Source organism: Saimiri boliviensis, chromosome 15, assembly GCF_048565385.1.
Source record: "Saimiri boliviensis isolate mSaiBol1 chromosome 15, mSaiBol1.pri, whole genome shotgun sequence".
In the NCBI taxonomy this organism is placed as follows: Eukaryota; Metazoa; Chordata; class Mammalia; order Primates; family Cebidae; genus Saimiri; species Saimiri boliviensis.
Window position 1 is genome coordinate 33,027,047 of NC_133463.1, and position 21,072 is coordinate 33,048,118.

The 21,072-nt window shown below is 42.3% G+C and overlaps 1 long non-coding RNA gene across 1 annotated transcript; it reads left to right on the plus strand.

The window, feature by feature from the left end:
* LOC141581397 (uncharacterized) lies at nucleotides 1–7,569 on the plus strand. The gene is made up of 3 exons (XR_012513984.1): nucleotides 1–72; nucleotides 4,162–4,250; nucleotides 6,815–7,569. It is a non-coding gene; the product is annotated as an uncharacterized LOC141581397 (long non-coding RNA).
* The last annotated feature ends 13,503 nt before the right edge of the window (nucleotides 7,570–21,072 follow it).

The following is a 21,072-nucleotide window of genomic DNA, read 5'->3' on the forward strand; positions in this document are numbered from 1 at the left end:
GCTGCCTCTCATGACTGTTAGCAACTCAGCAATGAAAATATTGGGAGGAGGTGAGATCACCAGTGAGGATGGGTGAGTCCTTCCTGGTTCCTGCTTTGCAAAGAAAACAAGACACTTGGCCTCTGGGAGAGCAGTCCTAGCCTGATCTGGCTCGCAGGGCTCTGCCTTGAAGCCTGTCTTGCCTGAAGTGACTGGCTGAGCCATTGGAGGTTGAGAGAGAGAAACTGAGAAGGGCTCCTTAATTGCCTTTTACACAGTCCCCAGAAACAGATTTTGTAATTAAGTTAAAAGGAAGTGGAGGAGACATAGGGTGACATCTCTTGTTTAGAAAGTCTAGGGAAAGGTTGAATTGACCTAACCTTGAAGAGCACTTTTAGTCACTAATTCATCCAACCAATAATTATTAAACACCTAATGTGTGCCAGACACTGTTCTTGACACTGGAGATAAAACAGCACAAAGATCCTGTTCTCATGGAACTTGTGACCTACAGGGGAAAATGATACAAAAAGAATTCCCCAGGAATCCTGCAGCAGAGTCAGCCCCATGGTGGCACAGGAATGCTCTGAGAGTGGGTTTGGTGGGTTTTCCACTCCGACCACTGTGTTTCAGACTCACTCAGAGACAGGTGTGCATTTTAAATGTTGTTACACTGATTATGAAAGCAGTAACTTCCATTTAAAGCAGAGAGTATTTTTGACCTCTCAAAAATGATTGACATGGCTTTGGAGATCTATTTTTGTTCTGCATTCTCAAGTTCACATCCTTTGTGGTAGCCAGCAAGGAAGAAATCACCCTGCTGCTAGTGTCATAGAATAAGCTCTATGTTATCTGTGATACTTCGGCCTTGACATGCTGAGAAGCAAAACTTTGATTTACATAATGTCGTTTTATGCTTTCAGCCTTGGGGTTACCTACCTAGCATTTTGCTCTTTGATGTACTTGCCTTTTTATATATATTACTTACCTTTAAAGATACACTTTACCTTTTATGCTTTCTTAAGTCTCCACGCAAATTTTAATAGGGGTCAGAAAGCTTAGATGAGGCCAAAACCTGGATAATATTTTATGTGTACTGATAAAGACATGTGAATGACCTTCAGATGTCTGTAGGCTGGTGGTTTATACAAGAAGAAGGTTAGTTTTAACCTTAACCCAACCTCCACCCCTTTTAAAACACACACACACACACACAGTAAAAGGACATGTTAGGGGTTGCATTTCAGCTATGGAGAGATATCTAGTATCAAGTCAATATTGTTTTTAACTCTGGATGTACCGTATTAAATGAGGGAGAACAAGTCTTCTCTCAAATATCTCACCCAGATTATTGATTAATGACACCAAGGAAAAAGATATCTTTACAATGGGAGTATCTGACAGTTACCGCCATAAGCAATGAATCTAACCTCAGTAATAAGGGTGATGATTGACTGACATCCTATTCTTCCCAGCGAGATGCAATCACCTAGGTAATTGACATCACCTAGTTAAAATTCTTCCCAAAGAATATCTAATCTGAATCTAATTACAAGGAAACAAGCAGACAAATTCAGATCGTGGGACATTATGTAGGGCAACTGCCTTGGACCCTTCAAAAACGGCAGTATTGTGAAAGACAAAAAAATAGATAAGTAAAAATAAGGTGGGAGAATGCTCCAAATTAAAAGAGAAGAAAGGAAGAAAATACAAAGGACATTTAGGGGACACTTGAAGAAATGTGAATATGATTATTTTATTAGATAATAATTTTGAACTGGTGTTAAATTCTTTGAATCTGATTGTTATGAGAGTGTCTTTGTCTTTAAGAGATGCATGCTGAAATATTTTAGATATGGTATGTCATGAGATCTGCAACTTTCAAATAGTTCCAGTAAAAAGTAAATACACATGGGAGAGAGCACAACAGACATGGCACAATGTGAATTGGTGAATCCAGATGAAGGGAATGTGTTCCTTGACATAGTCTCTCAATTTATCTTAGGTTTTTTTGTGTTTTTTTGAGAAGGAATCTCGCTCTGTTGCCCAGGCTGGAGTGCAAGTGGTGTAACCTCAGCTCAATGCAACCTCTGCCTCCTGGGTTCAAGCGATTCTTCTGCCTCAGCCTCCCAAGTAGCTGGGACTACAGGTACACGCCACCATACCCAGCTAATTTTTGTATTTTTAGTAGAGATGGGGTTTTACCATATTGGCAAGGCTGGTATTGAACTCCTGACCTCCTGATCCACCCACCTTGGCCTCCCAAAGTGCTGGGATTATAGGCGTGAGCTATGGCACCCAGCCATGGTTTTAGTTTTCTCCAAATAAAAAGTTGTATGTAGTGGAGGTCAGGAGACAAGAAAAGTCTATTTGAAGGAAATTATTATTATTCATATTATTATTATTTGAGATGGAGCCTTGCTCTGTCATCCAGGCTGGAATGCAGTGGCACAATCTTGGCTCACTGCAACCTCCACCTCCTGGGTTCAAGCAATTCTTCTGCCTCAGCCTCCTGAGTAGCTGGGACTATAGGCACATGCCACCATGCCTGGCTATTTTTTAAAATTTTTAGTAGAAACAGGGTTTCACCTTGTTAGCCAGGATAGTCTCAATCTCCTGACCTTGTGATCCTCCCACCTTGGCCTCCCTAAGTGCTGAGATTACAGGCGTGAGCCACTGTGCCTGGCCGATTGAAAGAAATTATTATAGAAATCCCAAACAAAAATAAAAGATGGAGAAAACATACGCAGACACTGATGCATAAAGCCGCAGAGGAAGAAAGCCCTGGATAAAGGACAGAGCTCTGGAGTGGGGATGACGGGCCCTGCGCTCTCCTGTCTCCTCCGTCGTCACAGGCTCTGTGATCATGGACACTGCCTAAGCTCCCTGTCTTCATTTCTTAGGGCTGCCATCACCAAAACAATAGGTATTTATTGTCTCACAGTTCTGTCCACCAAAAGCCCAACATGAAGGTGTCGATGGTCCTTCCCTCCCTGAAACCTGTAGCTCAGGATTCTTCCTTGCCTCTTCCTAGCCGCTGGTAGTTTTCCAGCAATCCTTGGCATGCCCTGGCCTGCAGCTGCAATATTCAGTCTCTTTCTCTGTCATTACATGGAGTTCTCCCTTCATGAGTTTCTGTTCCAGTGTTCCAGTGTTTCTTCTCCTCTTTTTTTTTTTTTCTTTTTTTTTTTTTTTTTAGACATAATCTCACTCTGTTGCCCAGGCTGGAGTGCAGTGGCACTATCTCGGCTCACTGCAGCCTCTGCCTCCCCCGGGTTCAAGCAATTCTCCTGCCTCAGCCTCCTGAGTAGCTGGAACTACAGGTGCATGCCACCACGCCCAGCTTTTTTTTTTTTTTTTTTTTTTTTTTTTTTTGTATTTTACTAGAGGCGGGGTTTGACCATGTTGCCCAGGCTGGTCGTGAACTCCTGAGCTCAGGCAATCCACCCGCCTTGGCCTCCTGAGGTGGAGGGATTACAGGCGTGAGCCACTGAGACAGGCCTTCTGCTCTTATAAGGACACTAGTCATATTGTATTAGGGTCCACCCTAATGACCTCATCTTAACCTTGATTACCTCTGCAAAGATCCTATTTCCAAAGAAAGTCACATTCACTAGTACTGGGTGTTAGGACTTTAGCATATGGTTTTGGAGGGCACAATTCAACCCATGGCACTCTCCACCAGTTTCTCCAGCTCCCAAACAGGCATGGGAAATGCGGCGGAGGCGGTGAACTAAAATGAACCCTGAGGTCCCTTCAGCTGTGAGTCTAAGGTTCTGTGTATCCACCTGTTTTAAGTCCTTACATTCGTCAGCCTTGGGCTACTAAGGAGCCCAAGAGAGACTTGATGAGGAGGAGGTTCCAGGTTATTATAGAACAGATAAGCAATGTGGCCTTTGGAAAGCATGATTCATGTAAGTTCTTGGCATAGCAGGCTGTTCTATTTTGCTCGTCACAGTCATCTTTTTTGTCCTCATTTTTATTTGTCTGAATTACTGTTGGTCAAAATGTTTTCTAAGCTGAACTGCCATCCTGTTATCCCATAAAATTACATAAAATGGGATGTTAGTGTTTTAAAAAATAATTGTTACATCACAGATGATTTCAAATTTTGGACACACTGCCAGCTGGAGCAGATTAACAAGGAAAATCGAGACTCCTCTCTCTCTCTTTGTCCTTCAGGCTAAAAAAAGGCAAGATAAGAAGAGAGGACATTCTGTAATGAATAAGGGTGGCTGCACCTTCAAACTGTCCTGGGCCCCTCCTGCTGGGTAAGTTGTCAGTATCTGGAGGAGGACACCGTTTGAGGTCCTCAGGGGACTTGCAAGCAGAGCAGGGGGTATAGGGAGAGGATAATGGAGATGAGAATCTGTTCACACTCTTTCCTGATGTCCCTGTGTTTTCAAAGAGAAGACTGTCAAAACCAGGGAAGGGGATGGGGAGGTGAAAAAGGACATTTTCCAAGAACTCTAGGCCTACAGTCCTTAGTGCGACACTACTCTGTTGTTCACAAAAATGCATCTGCCACCCTCCTGCATTTCCTTCCATGGACAACGGGTATGTAAACCAGGACAGGGTGGTGTCTTATCTGAGAAACCTCTCACTTGGGAGCAGGAAGCAAAAACCTCAGCAAAATGAAATCTTATCCCAAATGAAATACAGCAGTGTTTTTCTTGACTTTCAGAAATTATCCAGACAAACAATTTGTAATTTAATTATAATGTTATTATGAAAGCCCGTTCCATCACTTGCTGCCAACACTAGGTAAAAATGTTGGGGATTCACAACATGTCATTATTATCTAGTCTTTCTTTGCTATTCCTTAAGCTGTGGGAGTTATGGATATGTCAGCGTTTCCATTATTGCCACTCATATTCAAGGCCTCTGTCTTAGTCATTGACAATTGCATCCATACTGGATGGAAGCCTAGAGGTAATTTCCTTTAACGTTAAGGCAGCTGCATTTTTTATGGCTGTGTGTGACTTTGCAAGTGATCTTAACATATTTTTATTTTAAAAATTAATTCATACATAAGTCTCAACTATTTTTATGTATATAGCTCTTACTCAAGATTAGGATATGGATCATGCAAAGCTAAAGTTTACAAACAGTGCACACGTAAGAAAGCTTGTGTACTTGGGGTACTTGGTGGCAACGGAACAAGGTATGGCCAAGAAGTAATAAGATCCCTGTGTAAATAATCAGTCACCTATCTCTGGTATTTTAAATGTGAAAGAGAGGAGAAGAGAAGAAAAGTTATTAAATTATAATTTTAGATTACGTGCATTACACTTATTGCAGGCACTGGGATTTTTTTCATCAAATCATATAATTTCAGAATCTGAAGAGGACCTTAGGTCTTATTTCATTAATCAGTTATGGACGCTTATTCCATCAATTTCACATTCCCTCTTCTGCCCACCCAACAATGTATCGGTTATCTGTTTCTGCCTTACAAATTAATCCAGAATTTAGTGGCTTAAAAAAACAATTACTGAGTAGCTCATGATTCCAGGTGTTGGCAATTTGAACTGAGCTCAGCTAGGTGGTTCTTCTGTTGGTACCGCCTGGGCTCACTCATGTGGCTACAGTCAGCTGACAGGTCAGCCAGAAGCTGACTGATCAGAGATGGCCCCACTCACACATCTGGTGGTTGGCTATGGTGCAAAAGCAGCGAGGCCCCGTGTCTGCAGCATCTAGCAGGTAACTCAGGCTACTAGCTACTGTCTTCCAAAAGAATAAAAGAAGGCAGCTCCTACTGTAGTCTTTCTAAGACTCTGTTTGTGTCACATTTGCCAATGTGTCATTGGCTAGAGCAATGGCATGGCCAAGCTCATAAGCAAGGAGGTGAAGATATAAGACTAGCTCTCAGTGGAATGCAGCAATGTAAATTGAAGTCTGCATCCATTTGTTTTTATTCAGAAACTAGTATCCCATCCTGATAGCTTCAGCTGGGATCTCCTTATTATTCAGTCTTGCCTCAAAAGAAACAGAAAGGAAAACAGTTATGGGTAGCCTACTTGTCCCAGCCTTGCCTCCGTGAGCTGTACCCAAGCCTTGAGGAGAAGAGGCTGCAATCAAAAAAAAGAAAAGAAAAGAAAAGAAAAAACCAAAACAGAGTTTCAGTGAAGTTTCTAGAGCAGACATGGGGATTTAGAGGACAAAGGGAACATTCCTTGTTCAAGTCTTAGAACTCAGAAGGGGCAAAGCAGCTGAGCAGAGGCATGGGCTGAACCAAGCCTAGTTCTGGACCAGAGATGGCATGGGAGAGGAAATCAGCCCAGGCAGGCGTCTGGGCCTTTGGCACAGGTCTTGGGAGCATGCCCAGGAGAAGCTCACGACCTTAGCAAGTCAAAGAGGGAGAGAAGATTCATTCTCAGGTGTGCACAAGACATCATCCAGTGCCTTCCAGAATGAAGTGGAGGAAATCAAGGAACTTCAGGTCTGTAGAGCAAACAAGGCTGGGGCCAGAGAATTGTTTTTTGATGACCATGATCTTGACTCTGTTTCTAGGTTCCGGCTGTTATCCCTTGAGGCACCGGGATTAGAGTTGTTCTCTATAGATAGACCATCCTTTTTTAAGGTTTGAGCCAGGCCTCAAACTCCTGGCTCTAGGCAAAACTATATATTGTAGTTTGAGTTTGACATGTCCTAGCCCGCCACATAGAATCTCTCTTTCTCTTTCTTGTTCGTATCTCCTCTATATTTTATTTACTGTCACAAAAGACTCTGCTTTCCTTTAGACAAGTAAGTCCCCTCATGTTTAAATTACTTTCCTGAGCTGAGAATATCTGCATGTTGATAGGAGATTTGTGATGATCTAAATTTCTTCTAGATCTAAAGAAATAAATGCTTAATAGAAACCTTCCGCTGGGACCAGTGGGAGAAGGAGGCGAGGAGAATGCTGAGCTGAGAAGCCTCTGGAGTCCCTCAAATAGCACTGCATGGGTAGCTGTAGTTGCAAGGCTGTCCCCGCCTCCAGAAACCATGAGAACCAAAGGAAGTACCAAGAGGAGGACCAATTTTGGAAGATGAAAGAAGCTAATGAACTTATATCCAATGTAAGTTATGGAAAATTTCAGAAACACAGGGTTTCACTGGAAGAAAATATGGAAGAATTTAACACTAAACATTCATATACCCACTACCTAGATTCTATCACAGCATGTTACTGTACTTGCTTTATCACATATTTACCTATCGATTCATCCTTATCTATCAATCCATCTTACTTATTGATACATTTCAAAATGAGGGCAGATGTCACTTCTTCCTAAATACTTCAGCATACATTTCATTAGAGTTTAATTTTATTTACAATTATTGTTAAGGTATGCATAATGATATGTACAAATTTTAAAGTGAACATCCTTTTTGACAGATTCATATATTTATGTAACTGTGACCCCTATCAAAATGACATAATGATCACCCCAAAATGTCTCATGACCCATCTCAGTCAATCTTCATTCTAACTAACCCAGAAAGAATCACTGTTCTAATTTTATTCACTATAGATTAGTTTTGCCTGTTCTAGAACTTCACATAGTTGGAATCATACAGTGCAGACTCTGCTCATTATGCAAGACTTCTTCCACATTGCACAATTTAGAGATTTGTTTATGTTATTGCATATGTCTCTGGTTTGCTTTTTTTGTTGTTGCTAAACTGCGTTCCAATTGTTAAAGTTACTACAATTGCTGTATTTATTTTCCCACTGACAATATTTGGGCTATCTCCACATTTTGTTATGAATAAAGCTGCTATGAACATTCTTATATGTCTTTTGTGGACATACATTGTTATTTTCTTGAGTAAATACCTAGTAATAGAATTGCTGGATCATAGGGTAGGTGTATCTTTAATTTTAAAAGAAACTGCCAGGCCTTTTTCAAAAGTAGCTGTATCATTTTTACAATCCACCGACAATGTATGGACGTTCCAGTGGCTCTATATCCTCATCCACATTTAGTACCGGCAGTTTGTCTTATTTTAGTCATTTTGGTAGATGAATAATGTAAAAATTAGTGAACACTTAAAAATAAAATTTTAAGAAAACCTTAGAAGGGCAATTAACTAAGCCATTATAGGTTGGTTTGTTTGCTTTTGCAGAGACAGGGGTCCTATGATGTTGCCCAGGCTGGTCTCAAACTCCTGGCCTCTAGCATATGTGATTAAGATGTAGAATATCCCAAAGAATAATCAAAGGAAAACTCATGAGGGTAGATTAATGCTTTACTGAGAAACCTGCTCCTTTACTAAACACTACTTTTGCTGGGCACTCAGGCCTGTATTACTAGTACTTTGGGAAGCTGAGGTGGGCAGATCACTCGAGTCCAGGAGTTCAAGACCAGCCTGGCCACTATGGCAAAACTCTGTCTGTGCAAAAAATACAAAAATTAGCCAGGTGTGGAAGTGTGCACCTGTAGTCCCAGCTACTTGGGAGGCTGAGGCAGGAGAATTGCTTGGGCCCAGGAGGTCAAGGCAGTAGTAAGCTGAGATGATGCCACTGCACTCCAGCCTGGGTGACAGCGAGGCCCTTTGAAAAAAAAAAAAAGAAGAAGCTACTTTGTCCTAGATCACTGTGGTTGAGACATAAGAGGAATTGTAGGATCACAAGAATTTGGACAGGAGAATGTTCCCATGTGCCCCCAGAATCTCAATATTCAGAATCACTAGAGAAATCAAGCTACTTTAGCAATGGCATTGGTGAGTTGTTGTCAGAAAGTACATGAGTGGGATACGTGTGTGTGTGTGTCTAAAATGGGGGTAAAAAAAGCAGAAAGAAGATGAAGTCTCGAATAAAACAATGTATGATGTATAACATTTATTGATATATGTTTTACTTATACATACTCTATCTTGTAGAGAGAAGATCGGATGACTTAAATGGATGCATGTGATAAAACTAGAAAGCATAACTTTAAGGGTGAAACAATTTTTCCATGGGTGTTGTTTTAATGCAGCACCATATTAATAGCTTTGCACTTGTAGGGACAGTTGAATGACACATCCTTCTACCTACATAAAAGAAGCAGGTATCTGTTGTGTAAATTGGGTCCCTTCTGAGTTGCCACCTGGTGTGCAGCTGGTTCAGAATGAGTTCTACAAGCTCACCCAGTTTGGGTTAAGAAATAGGCTTTACTGGGGAAAGAGTAAACCTATAAAGTCAGTTACAGTGCTCTGCAAGACATGTAGTGTGAGTCCTTATTCTAACAGAGGAGCAATATGACCCCTGATTCTACCTTTTTTACAAAGCAAGCTTGAGAAAGCTGCCTTGTCAGTGAGGGGGTACCTAGGCAGCTTGGTTCAGGCAGTCTAGATTTGGGGGCCTGGCTGCTTACAGGAGTATCTGGGAAAGTCAGGTGCCTGGCATCTGGGAATCTCAGGGTCCACAGGATGCTACAGTCCCACAATGGAGAGGACACCACCAGTCCTGTGGAATATTGCACTAGGGTGCAGCCCCCTCTGTCAGGAGAAGGAGTCTTTCATCCCTTCTAGCTCATTTTACTGGTAACCAGAGTGAGCTGCCATGGTTGTTTTCAGGCTATTTTGATCATCACACTACACTTCATGAGAAGTTTGCAGCTAGGAAGCCTGAAACTTGCTATGTGGACTGAGGAGAGTTACTTCACTTCTCTGACCCTAGTTAGAAGTTCTGGTACTTACCCTATTTTGTAGATTGTTATGGAATCAAATGAAAGTGACCAGTAGCCAAACAACTAAAATAGGAGGCTAGTAATATAGTAGCGACATTTTTCAGCACTCTGCTTTTAGAATTAAACAGCAAATCATAGCCAAAGAAACAAATGTTGGTCATTTGCCCAAAATACACCTTCCAAAATATATGCTAGTAGCCAATAAAAACTTAGCCCGTTCTTCCAAAGCTCCTAATCCCAGAGCCCATTATAATGAAAAACTGATGCTCACAGTTCAGTGACCTGGAGTTATTTCAACATTCCCAGTTATCAAAAAGGCAGAATGTGGACCACCACACATGAAAGGGAGATTAGCCAAACATTTAAACCAAAAAACAATAAATAAATAAATAAATAAATAAATAAATAAAGCTTTGACAGATATTTTCTGTTGACCACCCACCAACCAGCCCTCTTTCTCCTTGCTAATAGAACCCAAATTTTGCTTAATCTTCATGGGTTTAGGACAAGGCCACTCTAAATCTAAGGAATAACTCTTGGTTATTCTAAGCCTACCATAGCTTGTGATGTGATTCTGGCCAAAGAGACCTGAGAGGTCTATGGGGACTTCTGGGGAAAGGGTCTCCTTGTTCTAGATAGAGGATGATGCACAAATGCCTTTAGAGTTGCTGTGTGATGAGGGGATGCCTGGGCTTGTGGCACATTTTTGCAGCTCAGGAATCTGCTGGTGCTGCTGAAGCCAGCTTTCTAAGATGTTACACTAAAAAGATACAAATAATTTGGATGTAGATGATATCACTGAACTGCTGAAACTCTTGACACCACCCAACTCTGGGCTCACTATTATGTAAAACAATAATCCTGATTTTTTAAGCCATTGAGTCAGGGTTTCTCTTACTTGAAACCAAATATATTTCTAAGTGATGCACTGGTTCAGGTGTGTTTATTTTTTAACCAGAAAATGTAAGTTAAAGACTTCATTCTAGTTAAATAAAGGATTTATTGTAATAGACATGAAAGAATCTTTTTAAAAAAGTTAAAGAAGTACTCAAAGATTTAATTTACTATGATTATTGTTTTGAAAATCTGGCTCTTGATATAGTGCCACTTCGGGGGGAATTATTTTAAGTACTTCTTTTTGCAATATATTGCCAAATTAATTCAGTTTGGTGAGCAACAGAAAAATACTAAACATAGGTTAAATTGGAGGATTTTGCTAGAATCCAACTAGGTTCTGCTACAGTAGAAATATATTCAATTACGCATGTTCAGAATTCTTGAGCTATCCCCCATACCAATGGGTGTAGCATAGCCTAAACTCACTGAGAGGAAACCCAAAGTAAAGGTCATCTGTGTTGTATTTCATTTATTTCTTCTAGTTTAGAGGCAGCCTCAAAAGCACATCTTAGAGGTGTACATAAATGGTTTACCACAATATCTAAGATAGAGAAGGTGTCAATTATGGCAGCAGAACGTAACTGAGATAGCACATGAGGGTATGAGAGGAGCCCTCCTCACCAGGGAAGCCTGCAAAAGAGCAGAAAGGGCAATGTGGCACAGTCAAGCAGAGAACGGACCTGCACATGGTGTACAGGTGGTCCAGAGATTGCCGTGTGTCCTGCTGGGACTATGCAGAAGTCTGAGTTGGCAAGAAGTGGGTTTGGGATGAGGAGAAGGCTCAGTACATAGGTCAATGATATCGGTGCACATTCAAAGGCTAGATGGGAATGGTTGTCTCACCACTGAAGGTCAGTGGGACCTAGAGGATGTACATAGGCCAGTGATCCCTCTTCCATGGATGGGTTAGGCTTCTCTAATACCTCACTAGCGAACACTGTCATTCTTGTAGCTGGGTGCATTGCTGCCCAAAACAAATTGAGAGGTTACTAAGAGAGATGGAGGGCAGGGATACCACAGGACAACTCCCCACCATGACGTCAACACAAGCTTCCTCTGTGCCTGATGCTTTCAGAGTAAAGGAGCAGGGAAGGAGGAAAGTCCAGGGGAGGAGGAAGAATCTTAAAATACCATTTTCCCCAAATATAGTTCTGCTTCAAATAGGACAGTAACTGAAACAATCACAGTTGAATGGTACTGGGGAAAAACAAAAACACCAGTTTAGAATGATAACAGCAGAATGAGATAGGCCATAGTCTGCCTTAGACCTGCATTGTGCATTCTGGTGGCCACTAGCCACATGTGGCCATTGAGTACCTGAAACGCGTCTAAGTGCAATTTAAATTGTATTTAATTTTAATTAAAACAAAAATTTAAACACTGAAACTTGATTCCAGTACTGGAAAACTTTGAAGCAAGCTTGAGACAACTTAGGTTTGTGAGTCTACTTTTTTCTTTTTCCTTTTTTTTTTTTTTTTTTTTTGTTTTTGAGACTGAGTTGTTGTTGAGACTCTTGTTGCCCAGGCTGGCGCACAATGGCACAATCTCAGCTCATGGCAACCTGCGCCTCCTGGGTTCAAGCGGTTCTCCAGCCTCAGCCTCCGGAGTAGCTGGGATTACAGGCATGCACTGCCACACCTGACTAATTCATGTTGGTCAGGCTGGTCATCCATCCTCCTTGGCCTCCCAGAGTTCTGGGATTACAGGTGAGTCTACTTTTTTCATTGTAAATTTTATGAGATCTAAATACAATATTTCAGAAGAAAATGTAGCAGTCAAATTGAGATGTGCTGTAAGTATAAAATATACAAGGAATTTCAAAGACTTAGCATGGGAAAAATGTAAATTACTTCATTAATAACTTTTAATATCAATTACACATTAAAATGATACCAGTTGAGTATTCCTTATTTTAAAGGAATACTTTAGAAACATTCCAGAAGTGTTTCAGATTTTGAATTTTCTCTGATTTTGGAATGTTTACATTACCAGCTGAACATCCCTAATATGAAAACAAAAAAATCAAAAATCCTCAATTGAATATTTCCTTTGAGTGTCACGTTGGTACTCAGAAGGTTTCAGATTTTGAAGCATTTTGAATTTTGGATTTTCAGATTAGGGATAGTCAACCTATAATATGTTAGACACACTGGTTTTAATAAAACCTAAGATAAAATTCACATAATATAAAACTTCATATAATATAAAATTCACGGTTTAAAAATGTTAAATACAGTGGTTTTAGTATATTCACAAAGTTGTGAAACTATCACCACTCTGGAATTCCAGGACATTTTTTTTTCTTTTTTTTTTTTTTGAGATGGAGTTTCACTCTTGTTGACCAGGCTGGAGTACAATGGTGCCATCTCGGCTTACCCTTAGGAGTTGAAGCCATTCTGCCTCAGCCTCCCAAGTAGCTGGGATTACAGGCACCCACCACCACACCCAGCTAATTTTGTATTTTTAGTAGAGACAGGGTTTCTCCATGTTGGTTAGGCTGGGCTCGAACGCCTGACCTCAGGTGATCAGCCTCCCAAAGTGCTGGGATTGCAGGTGTGAGCCACTGTGCCCAGCCTTCCCCTGCCGCCCCCCAGGATGGAGTCTGGATCTGTCGCCCAGGCTGGAGTGTGGTGGTGCGATGTTGGCTCACTGCAACACCTGCCTCCTGGGTTCAGGTAGTGAGATTACAGGCGCACACTACCACACCCGGGAATTTTTGTATTTTTAGTAGAGACAGGGTTTTACCATGTTGGCCAGGCTGGTCTTGAACTCCTGACCTGATAATCTGCCTGCCTTAGCCTCCCAAAGTGCTGAGATTACAGGTGTGAACCACCTTCTCCAGCCTCCAGGATATTTCTACAACTCCAAAAAGAACCCTGTGCAGGTTAGCACTTACTCCCAGTTTGAGCCTCCCCTGAAACACTGGCAACCACTAGTCTACTTTCTGTCTCTGTAGATTTCCCTATTTTGAATATTTCATATAAATAGAATCATACAATATGTGAAGCAGAGCTCTGACTGGACCCCCTTAAACTCCCCATCCCTTCTTGTATCTAACCTATGTCCTGAGAACTTGATGCCACCACTGCCATTTCTGTCACAGTAACTGAGACCAAACCTGAATTAAAATGATTAACTTATTCTGGACACTGGCTTATGCCTGTAATTCCAGTGCTTTCGAAGGCTGAGGTCAGGAGTTTGAGACCAACCTGAACAATATGGTGAGAACCCAAATCTGCAAAAAATTTAAAAATTAGCCGGGCATGGTGGCATGTGCCTGTAGTCCCAGCTAATCAGTAACTGAGGTGGGAAGATTGCTTGAGCCCAGGATTTCAAGGCTACAGTGAACCCCATCTATTTAAAAAAAAAATTATAGACATTCTTGGTCTTCCTGCTTGAAACTTTCCTCTCTCCTGTCCAGCCTCCACACACATGCTGGCACCCAAAATAGCTTCAATCTTGACCTACCTTTTAGGTAGTCCTATATTTAACTTCAAAATGAAGCCCAAGCTGCTTACCATGGTGTTCTAGGCTCTTCATGTTCTGGCCTAGCATGAATCCTGCGTCCTTCAGCCCCTCTGCCTTTGCTCATGTTAGTCTCACCACTTAGAAATGGCCTTCTCCTACCTTCCCTACCTATGTCCCTTCCTCCAAACTCTGACTCTACTAAGGCCAACTACTCTTCTTTTTTTTTTTTTTTTTTTTTTTTTTTTTTTTTTTTTTTTTGAGACACAGAGTCTCTGAGTGCAGTGGTAACGATCTCAGCTCACTGCAGCCTCCGCCTCCTGAGCTCAAGCAATTCTCCTACCTCAGGCTCTCAAGTAGCTGGGATTACAGGCGCCCACCACCACGCCCAGCTAATTTTTGTATTTTTAGTAGAGACCAGGTTTCACCACGTTGTCTAGGCTGGTTTTGAATTCCTGATCTCAAATGATCTGCCCACCTTGGCCTCCCAAAATGTTGAGATTACAGGCATGAGCCACTGTGCCTGGCAGGCTACCTACTCTTACATGGCCTTCTCCATTGCTACCCCATCCCCTACCCCGTATCAGAATTACTCTTTCTCTCTCCTTGGATGTGTGCCACAGCACTGGGTGCAGGACATAATCTAGTTTGAGTTGTGATCAGTTCAGTAGTGGTGGAAAAAACATGGGCTCTGGAGACCTGCCCTCAGGACCCTGGCTGCCTACGTTGATACCTTTATCCCACTTTTCCATAATTATCTGTTTACCTGCCTGTTTCTCCTTTTGTCTGTGCCCTGCCTGCAGGCCAGTATCTGATCACCTGGTCTTCTCAGTACCTGGCAAAGTGCACGGTCCATGACGCACCCTGCCGCTGCCTCCTGAAGGAATCAGAGTGGACCACTGAATCCCAGGTGCTCTTCTTTCAAACGATGTGACCTTGGGAAAGTTACATAAACTGTCTGTTATGTAACTTGGTTTTCCTCCTTATAAATTGGAGTAATAACACCTACTTGTAAACATTATTGAGGTAATGTATGTTTAAAAGAAAAAAACTGTAAATGGAGGAAGTGAAAATGAGGCAGAGTTTGTGTCCTGTAAGTGGTAAGGAACAAGTCACAACATACTGATAATATCAATAGCTAGAACTCCCTCGGTGGCTGCCCCTGCCAAGTGTTTTCTACCATTATCTCCTTCACTTCTCACAACGCTTGGAGGAAGAGACTGTTGGACCCATCAGATCATCATGCAAATTGCTATATCCACCATATAGATAACAAAACTGAGACTTAGGAAGTGACACACTGGTCCAGGGGGCAGAGCTGGGATTCAGAGCATGCCTTAGAGGCACTGGCATTTCTGTACCCATCTTGGGGGAGAGCTGGTAGCTGGCTCCAGGGAAGCCTCCAGCAGAAGACCTAATCTTGGCTGTCCTCATTTGACACCTACTCTTTATAACCAGGAGGAGTGCAGGCACGGGGGGTACTGCGAAGGCCGGAGGAGGAAACCAACACAGACATCCGAAAAAGCTGATGCAGAGCAGGAGAGAGGAAATGGGATTAGGTTTGGGGAAGTACAGACCAAGCTAGCCACAGGGAGCTAATCCACAGCAAGGATAGAGAGGTCAGGAGAGAAATCAAAAGAGAGCTGGGAGCCGAAAGCAGCGAGGCGGGGTGTCGGGCTGTAACTGAGACGCTGCTCTGTGATGCGATGAGGCCGAGGAGGCCACAGCGGCTCTGGGCGGCCCTGGCAGAGGCGTTGCAGCACCTCTTCATGTTCACGGTGGAGCAGGGGTGGGGTGGGGGGGCGCATTTGCACGTGCCTGTGACACACACACATGCTTTGATGCTGAGCCCCATGAAACCCCCATGAATCTTTTTTACTTTCCTCCTAAGTTTGGCCTATATATTTCCAGATGCCTCTAAGAGAAATTATGGGGATATTGCATTTATCAAATATGGAGTATACATCAGAGTGGATGCGGAGGCAGCAAGGAAGGAACTGAAAAAGCAGCGCTCAGCCATGCTGTTGAGCTAGTCCCAAGTGCCAGGTCTCTCTTTAGCCTGAAGCTCGTTTCCTTCCTATCCCTCTAGAAGGCAATGTTGCCTACAGGCAAGAGCCTGGGTTTATGTATGGCTCCTGCTTTCACTACCCATGTGAACTTCATTAATCTTCCTTATCTGGTTCAACGTCCTCAACTTTGAAGCGAGAACCATAGTAACACCCACCTCCTGTGGTTTCTGAGAAAATGAAAAAGTGCCCCTCCTGTACAAAGTTGGTCCTTGGTAAGTGGAAACCATTATTGCCTTTAAATCTGCCCAAGGGTTTAATAGGAGCGCATTCACAATTTGTCTGCAGGTCTTTTATTCAGATGCCTTTAGATTTTGCTAAATCAGACATTGTACAGATTCACAGGTTGAAATCCACAGTGAAAAAAAGCTAGTTTGAGGGCTTTCTTCTGGAGCTGAAATAAAACAATCCTAATCTTTGGAAAGCTGGTTAAATAGGTTCAGAGCAGAGCATTTCTATGCATCTCTGGGGTATTTCAGGCCTGGCAGCATCAGGAGGGTTCTCACACGTGGGTAACACGCCAGCAAAGCTCGGTGGGGATTCTGTCTTTCCCAAACCTCACTGCCTGCCATGTCTCCTAAGGCTTGGTACGATATTCAGACGTGACACAGCTCTCTCTCCCGGCACACAGATTATGGCTATAGGTCTTCCCATGACAAGGTGAGGGGGAAATCCAGTGAGTGTTTCTGGGAGTTTTATCTTTCCCTTTATTTGTGGGGGCATAGTGCCTGCTGGGAGTAGAAGGACAGATTTGGACACCTTCAGCTGGCTGATTCCTGGGAGGGGAAAAGGACATCTCTGGTCCCCTAGCTGGAAGGGCCCTCTGGGTCATGCAGTCCAGCTTCTAGAAGGCTTGAGAACCAGCATTGTATGTTTGTGGTCTCTTGTCAGAGTAAGTGATAGGAGGGCCTACTCAACACCCCCAAGACTCCTCAGCCAGTGCCCTCGCGCTACACCGCCTCCAGGAATGTAGGAGAGGGAACCACAGGGGACTCTTTTCCGCACCCAAGCAAGGAAAATCAGAGAGAAGCAAGTCAAATGCCATTATCTTCTCTCTGCAAAATGGACTAAGCAAAACTATGAGGTCAAGAATGATCTTTCTATTGATTGATGAACTTGAATCTGTTCTAGCATTTGATTTATTCAAGTAGTAAAATATTTACATTATCTGTTTTTTCCTTTACAATAAACAGTCTACTCTTAACTGGAGCCCATCTGGGGAATTCCGTCTCCCTGGGTGAAAATGTCTTTGTTGTCTAATTAAAATGGTTCAATTCCGTCAAGGTCTATAGGACAAAGCCATTGATCTTTGCTCTCACAATGGAAAAGTATCTCTTGGAGACAAGTCTGAATTTTATCTGTGTACCCACTAGTACCAAACACATTTCCAGACATTATGTCCTTGGACTTAGAATTCCTCACCCAAAAAAGTCCTTCCTTCCTCAGTTCTACAGAGCTATTCCACACCCACACAGAGCTGGCCAGTATACAACTCAAGCTCTCCTCCCACAACGCCAGACATAAGACTTGCTTGTGGTTGAAGAATAGTATTTCAGGAAAGATACAGGAACTTGAAGGGGTGGAGCAGCGAGGACTTCACCATACTGACCACCAGTTATTCATAGAATCATAAATACTAAAGTTAGAAAGTTATCTGGGCCAAACTCCTTCTTTTAAGATGTGAAAAATTATTACTCATGATAGATTCAGTAAGCAAAACAGGTTAGGCAATAGGCTAAATAATTACTTTGAGAAAACTGAGCTTTTGGATTTCTAGGCCAATGTTTTTCCCATCACATTATTAATAAGGCTAACTACATCAACATCCACAACAACAGTTACTGTTTACTGAACAACGAGTATGTGTCAGGCATTGTGCTCAGCTATTCACATATATTCACTTATTTAATTCCCACAACAAACCAGCCAGGCAAATATTATTCACATCTTACAAGTGAAGAAAATAAAACTCAGCAATAATCATTGCTTCCCAACACCAGGGCACTGATCTTTGCAACCAGCCAGATCTTTATAATCAGTATAGAAAACAAGAAGCGGAGTGTGTGTTGTGGTAACTGCTTTTGTTTGCATACGGCATTATATCTACTTTTTTTTTTTTGAGATGGAGTTTCGTTCCTGTTGCCCAGGCTGGAGTGCAACGATGATATCTCAGCTCACTGCAACCCCCACTTCCTGGTTTCAAGTGATTCTCCTGCCTCAGCCTCCTGAGTAGCTGGAACTACAGGCATGTACCACCATGCCCAGCTAATTTTTGTATTTTTAGTAGAGACAAGGTTTCACCATGTTGGCCAGGCTGGTCTCAAACTCCTGACCTCAGGTGATCCGCCCGCCTTGGCCTCCCAAAGTGCTGGGATTACAGGCATGAGCCACCACCCCTGGACTATGTCTACTTTTAAAAAACATTTAGAGGCTGGGTGTGGCGGCTCATGCCTGTAATCTCAGCACTTTGGGAGGCTCCTTACAGCTTTTTTTTTTTTTTTTTTTTTTTTTAACAACAACAACAACAAAAAGAAGTTAAAAAAAAAAACCATTTAGAGATGTGAAATCATCAAAGGGTCCTAGAAAATATACTGAGTTGAATTGTCACACAATTTCATCCTGAAGTGCAGTCTGAGCCCAACTTTATACTGACAGGGGTTAACTGGAAATGAAGATGTGAGGCTTTCACGCCCTTCCGCATACCAAACTTTCATGATTCAGACATAAGATGAGTCATAAAAGAAATATGCAGGCTTTTGGCTACAATAGAAACACTCATTTCCCCAATTGCTCAGCAGCAAAACATCAAAACCAACTATTTTTATGTGCTAGGAATGTTAAAAGCTTTTTCCGGTCTGAGTGTTGCTTTTAACACAATTAAACCAACCTTTGCTGCTCCTGCTGTGGCTTGACTCTAAAGATCCTACACTCAGGCTTTTTCTCCTCTTGCCTAATGGATTGTGACGGGAAATTCACTAGGCCTAGGATCGTCAGCTGCCAAAATAAATCTGCCCGCTCTTTAATCTTGACATCATATTTTGCCAACTTCCATTAAAAAGCATAAGTCCTCTGTAGTGTTTCCACACTCTGGTCCAAGCTATAGAGCTTGAATTTTTAACACCCTGAACATATATTTAATTCTAATTCCAAAGATCCAAGAACATTGTTCAGAAATTCTATCATCCCTTAAATGTTAACTTTACATTAAAGGAGGCTATGAACAAATATCCTGAAAGCACCAGAATAATTTCCTGAAATTTCTCCAGTACAATATAAAAAAACAGAGGCCAGCAATCTCTGAAATCAGCCAAGGCTCTTCGTGTGCAAATGGAAATGAAACCGTCCCCATGGGGTTGATAAAAATTGCATGCCTGATTCTGGAGAGAAATATTGTTATGATTAAGCATTAGTAGGCTGCAGTTCACCTCACTTCCTTGTTGCTAGAAGTCAAGTAGCAATAGACATTGACCGTTTGCATCCCCATTCTTCCTGTACGCAGGATTTCTGACATTAGGGTCGTAAGACTGCTTAAGAATTGGTTTGCCTCCTCATTGCTCCTCTTTTTTGATACAGGACTTGCTCCAGGTTTCATTTCCCATCCTCTGCCTGCTTCAAGCTATAAGCAAGCCTTTGTTTAAGGAGCTTAAGATATTTTCCAGACCCCCAAAATCTAGCAACCACTTTGAAGAACCCCCAGAGGAATGGAGTCAGCATGAGAATACAGCTTCTTTCTCTCCCTTTCCCATAACTCCTCCCTGCACTCTTTAAACAGTCAACCATCTCCACACTTTGGCCCACTTCAAAAGCCTTAAAAACCCTAGCCCCATACCCCTCTGGGAGATGGAGTTGAGGCTTCCTCCTATCTCCTCATTTGGTGACCCTATTTCTCTGCTGCAACCTGGTGTCTCTGCATATTGACTTGCTGTGTGCATCAGGCAATTAACGTATTACAGTTACAGAAACTGAATGAAAGGCCACAAGAATAAAAGAAAAAAAATCTTATGTAAATAATTTCATAGTTGATTATTGGCTGTTACTGGAATGCAATGTCTACCATTGCTGGGGAAGAGAATCACAGTGCTCATTTAAGAAGACATTTAAAGAGGGGCATGAGCTGTGACCAGTGGGGTCTCTCTCCCACTCCTGCTTTCTTTGTCTCTTCCATCCTTCTATCTATGTTTTTGTGTATCTGTTTATGCTCAGCATTTTAGCACTTAGGACTTGGGTCCTTATTATATGGTAGCCGCTTAAGATCCAAAATGGAAACAGCAAGACTCATTTTAGGCCATTCTTCTATTCTAGAAAGGCTTCCCTGAAATCCCTTCCCTGCCTGGTCTAGGTTAAGCACCACGCCCGTGTGTTCCAAAGCATTCCCTGCACTCGCCTATTTGAGTCTTGTTCCCCTGTATGTGGTGGTAACAGCGACTGCTCACCATCTCTGGCCATTCACAATCTGCCAGGCTCTGAGCTAAATGCATTAGAGGCCTCTCCTGTAATCCTTGTAATGACCCTTGGTGGTAGGTACTCCATTATGAGGAACTCCATTATGCTGATGAGAAAACTGTAGCATGGACAGGTAATTTGCCCAAGGCCACAGTTAGCAAGTAGCTGAACGAAGATTCAAAACCAAGTGGTTGGACTCAAACCTATGCTCCTAACCACTGTGCTATTCAATTTGAGTTTCATTCCCCAAGACCATGTGCATCACAAGAATAAGAAGCGCCTTATCTTTGTATCCATAGCACCTAGGAGAATGCCAAGTATATAGTAAAAAAAAAAAAAAAAAGTTTGCTGAATGAATGCAAATAAATGAATGAGTAGTAGAGGCAATGAGTGAATGGGAGGTGAGGAAGTAGGCCAGCCATCCCACAGTATCCCTCATGAATTGTGGCTAACTAGAGAGGAAGAGAGAAAAGGAACCATGTTTTCCATGATCAGCCTTCTGCAAACTATCCACTGGGGACAGGAGCTGCCTGAGGAGGGTCATGGGAGGGCACAGTGAGCCC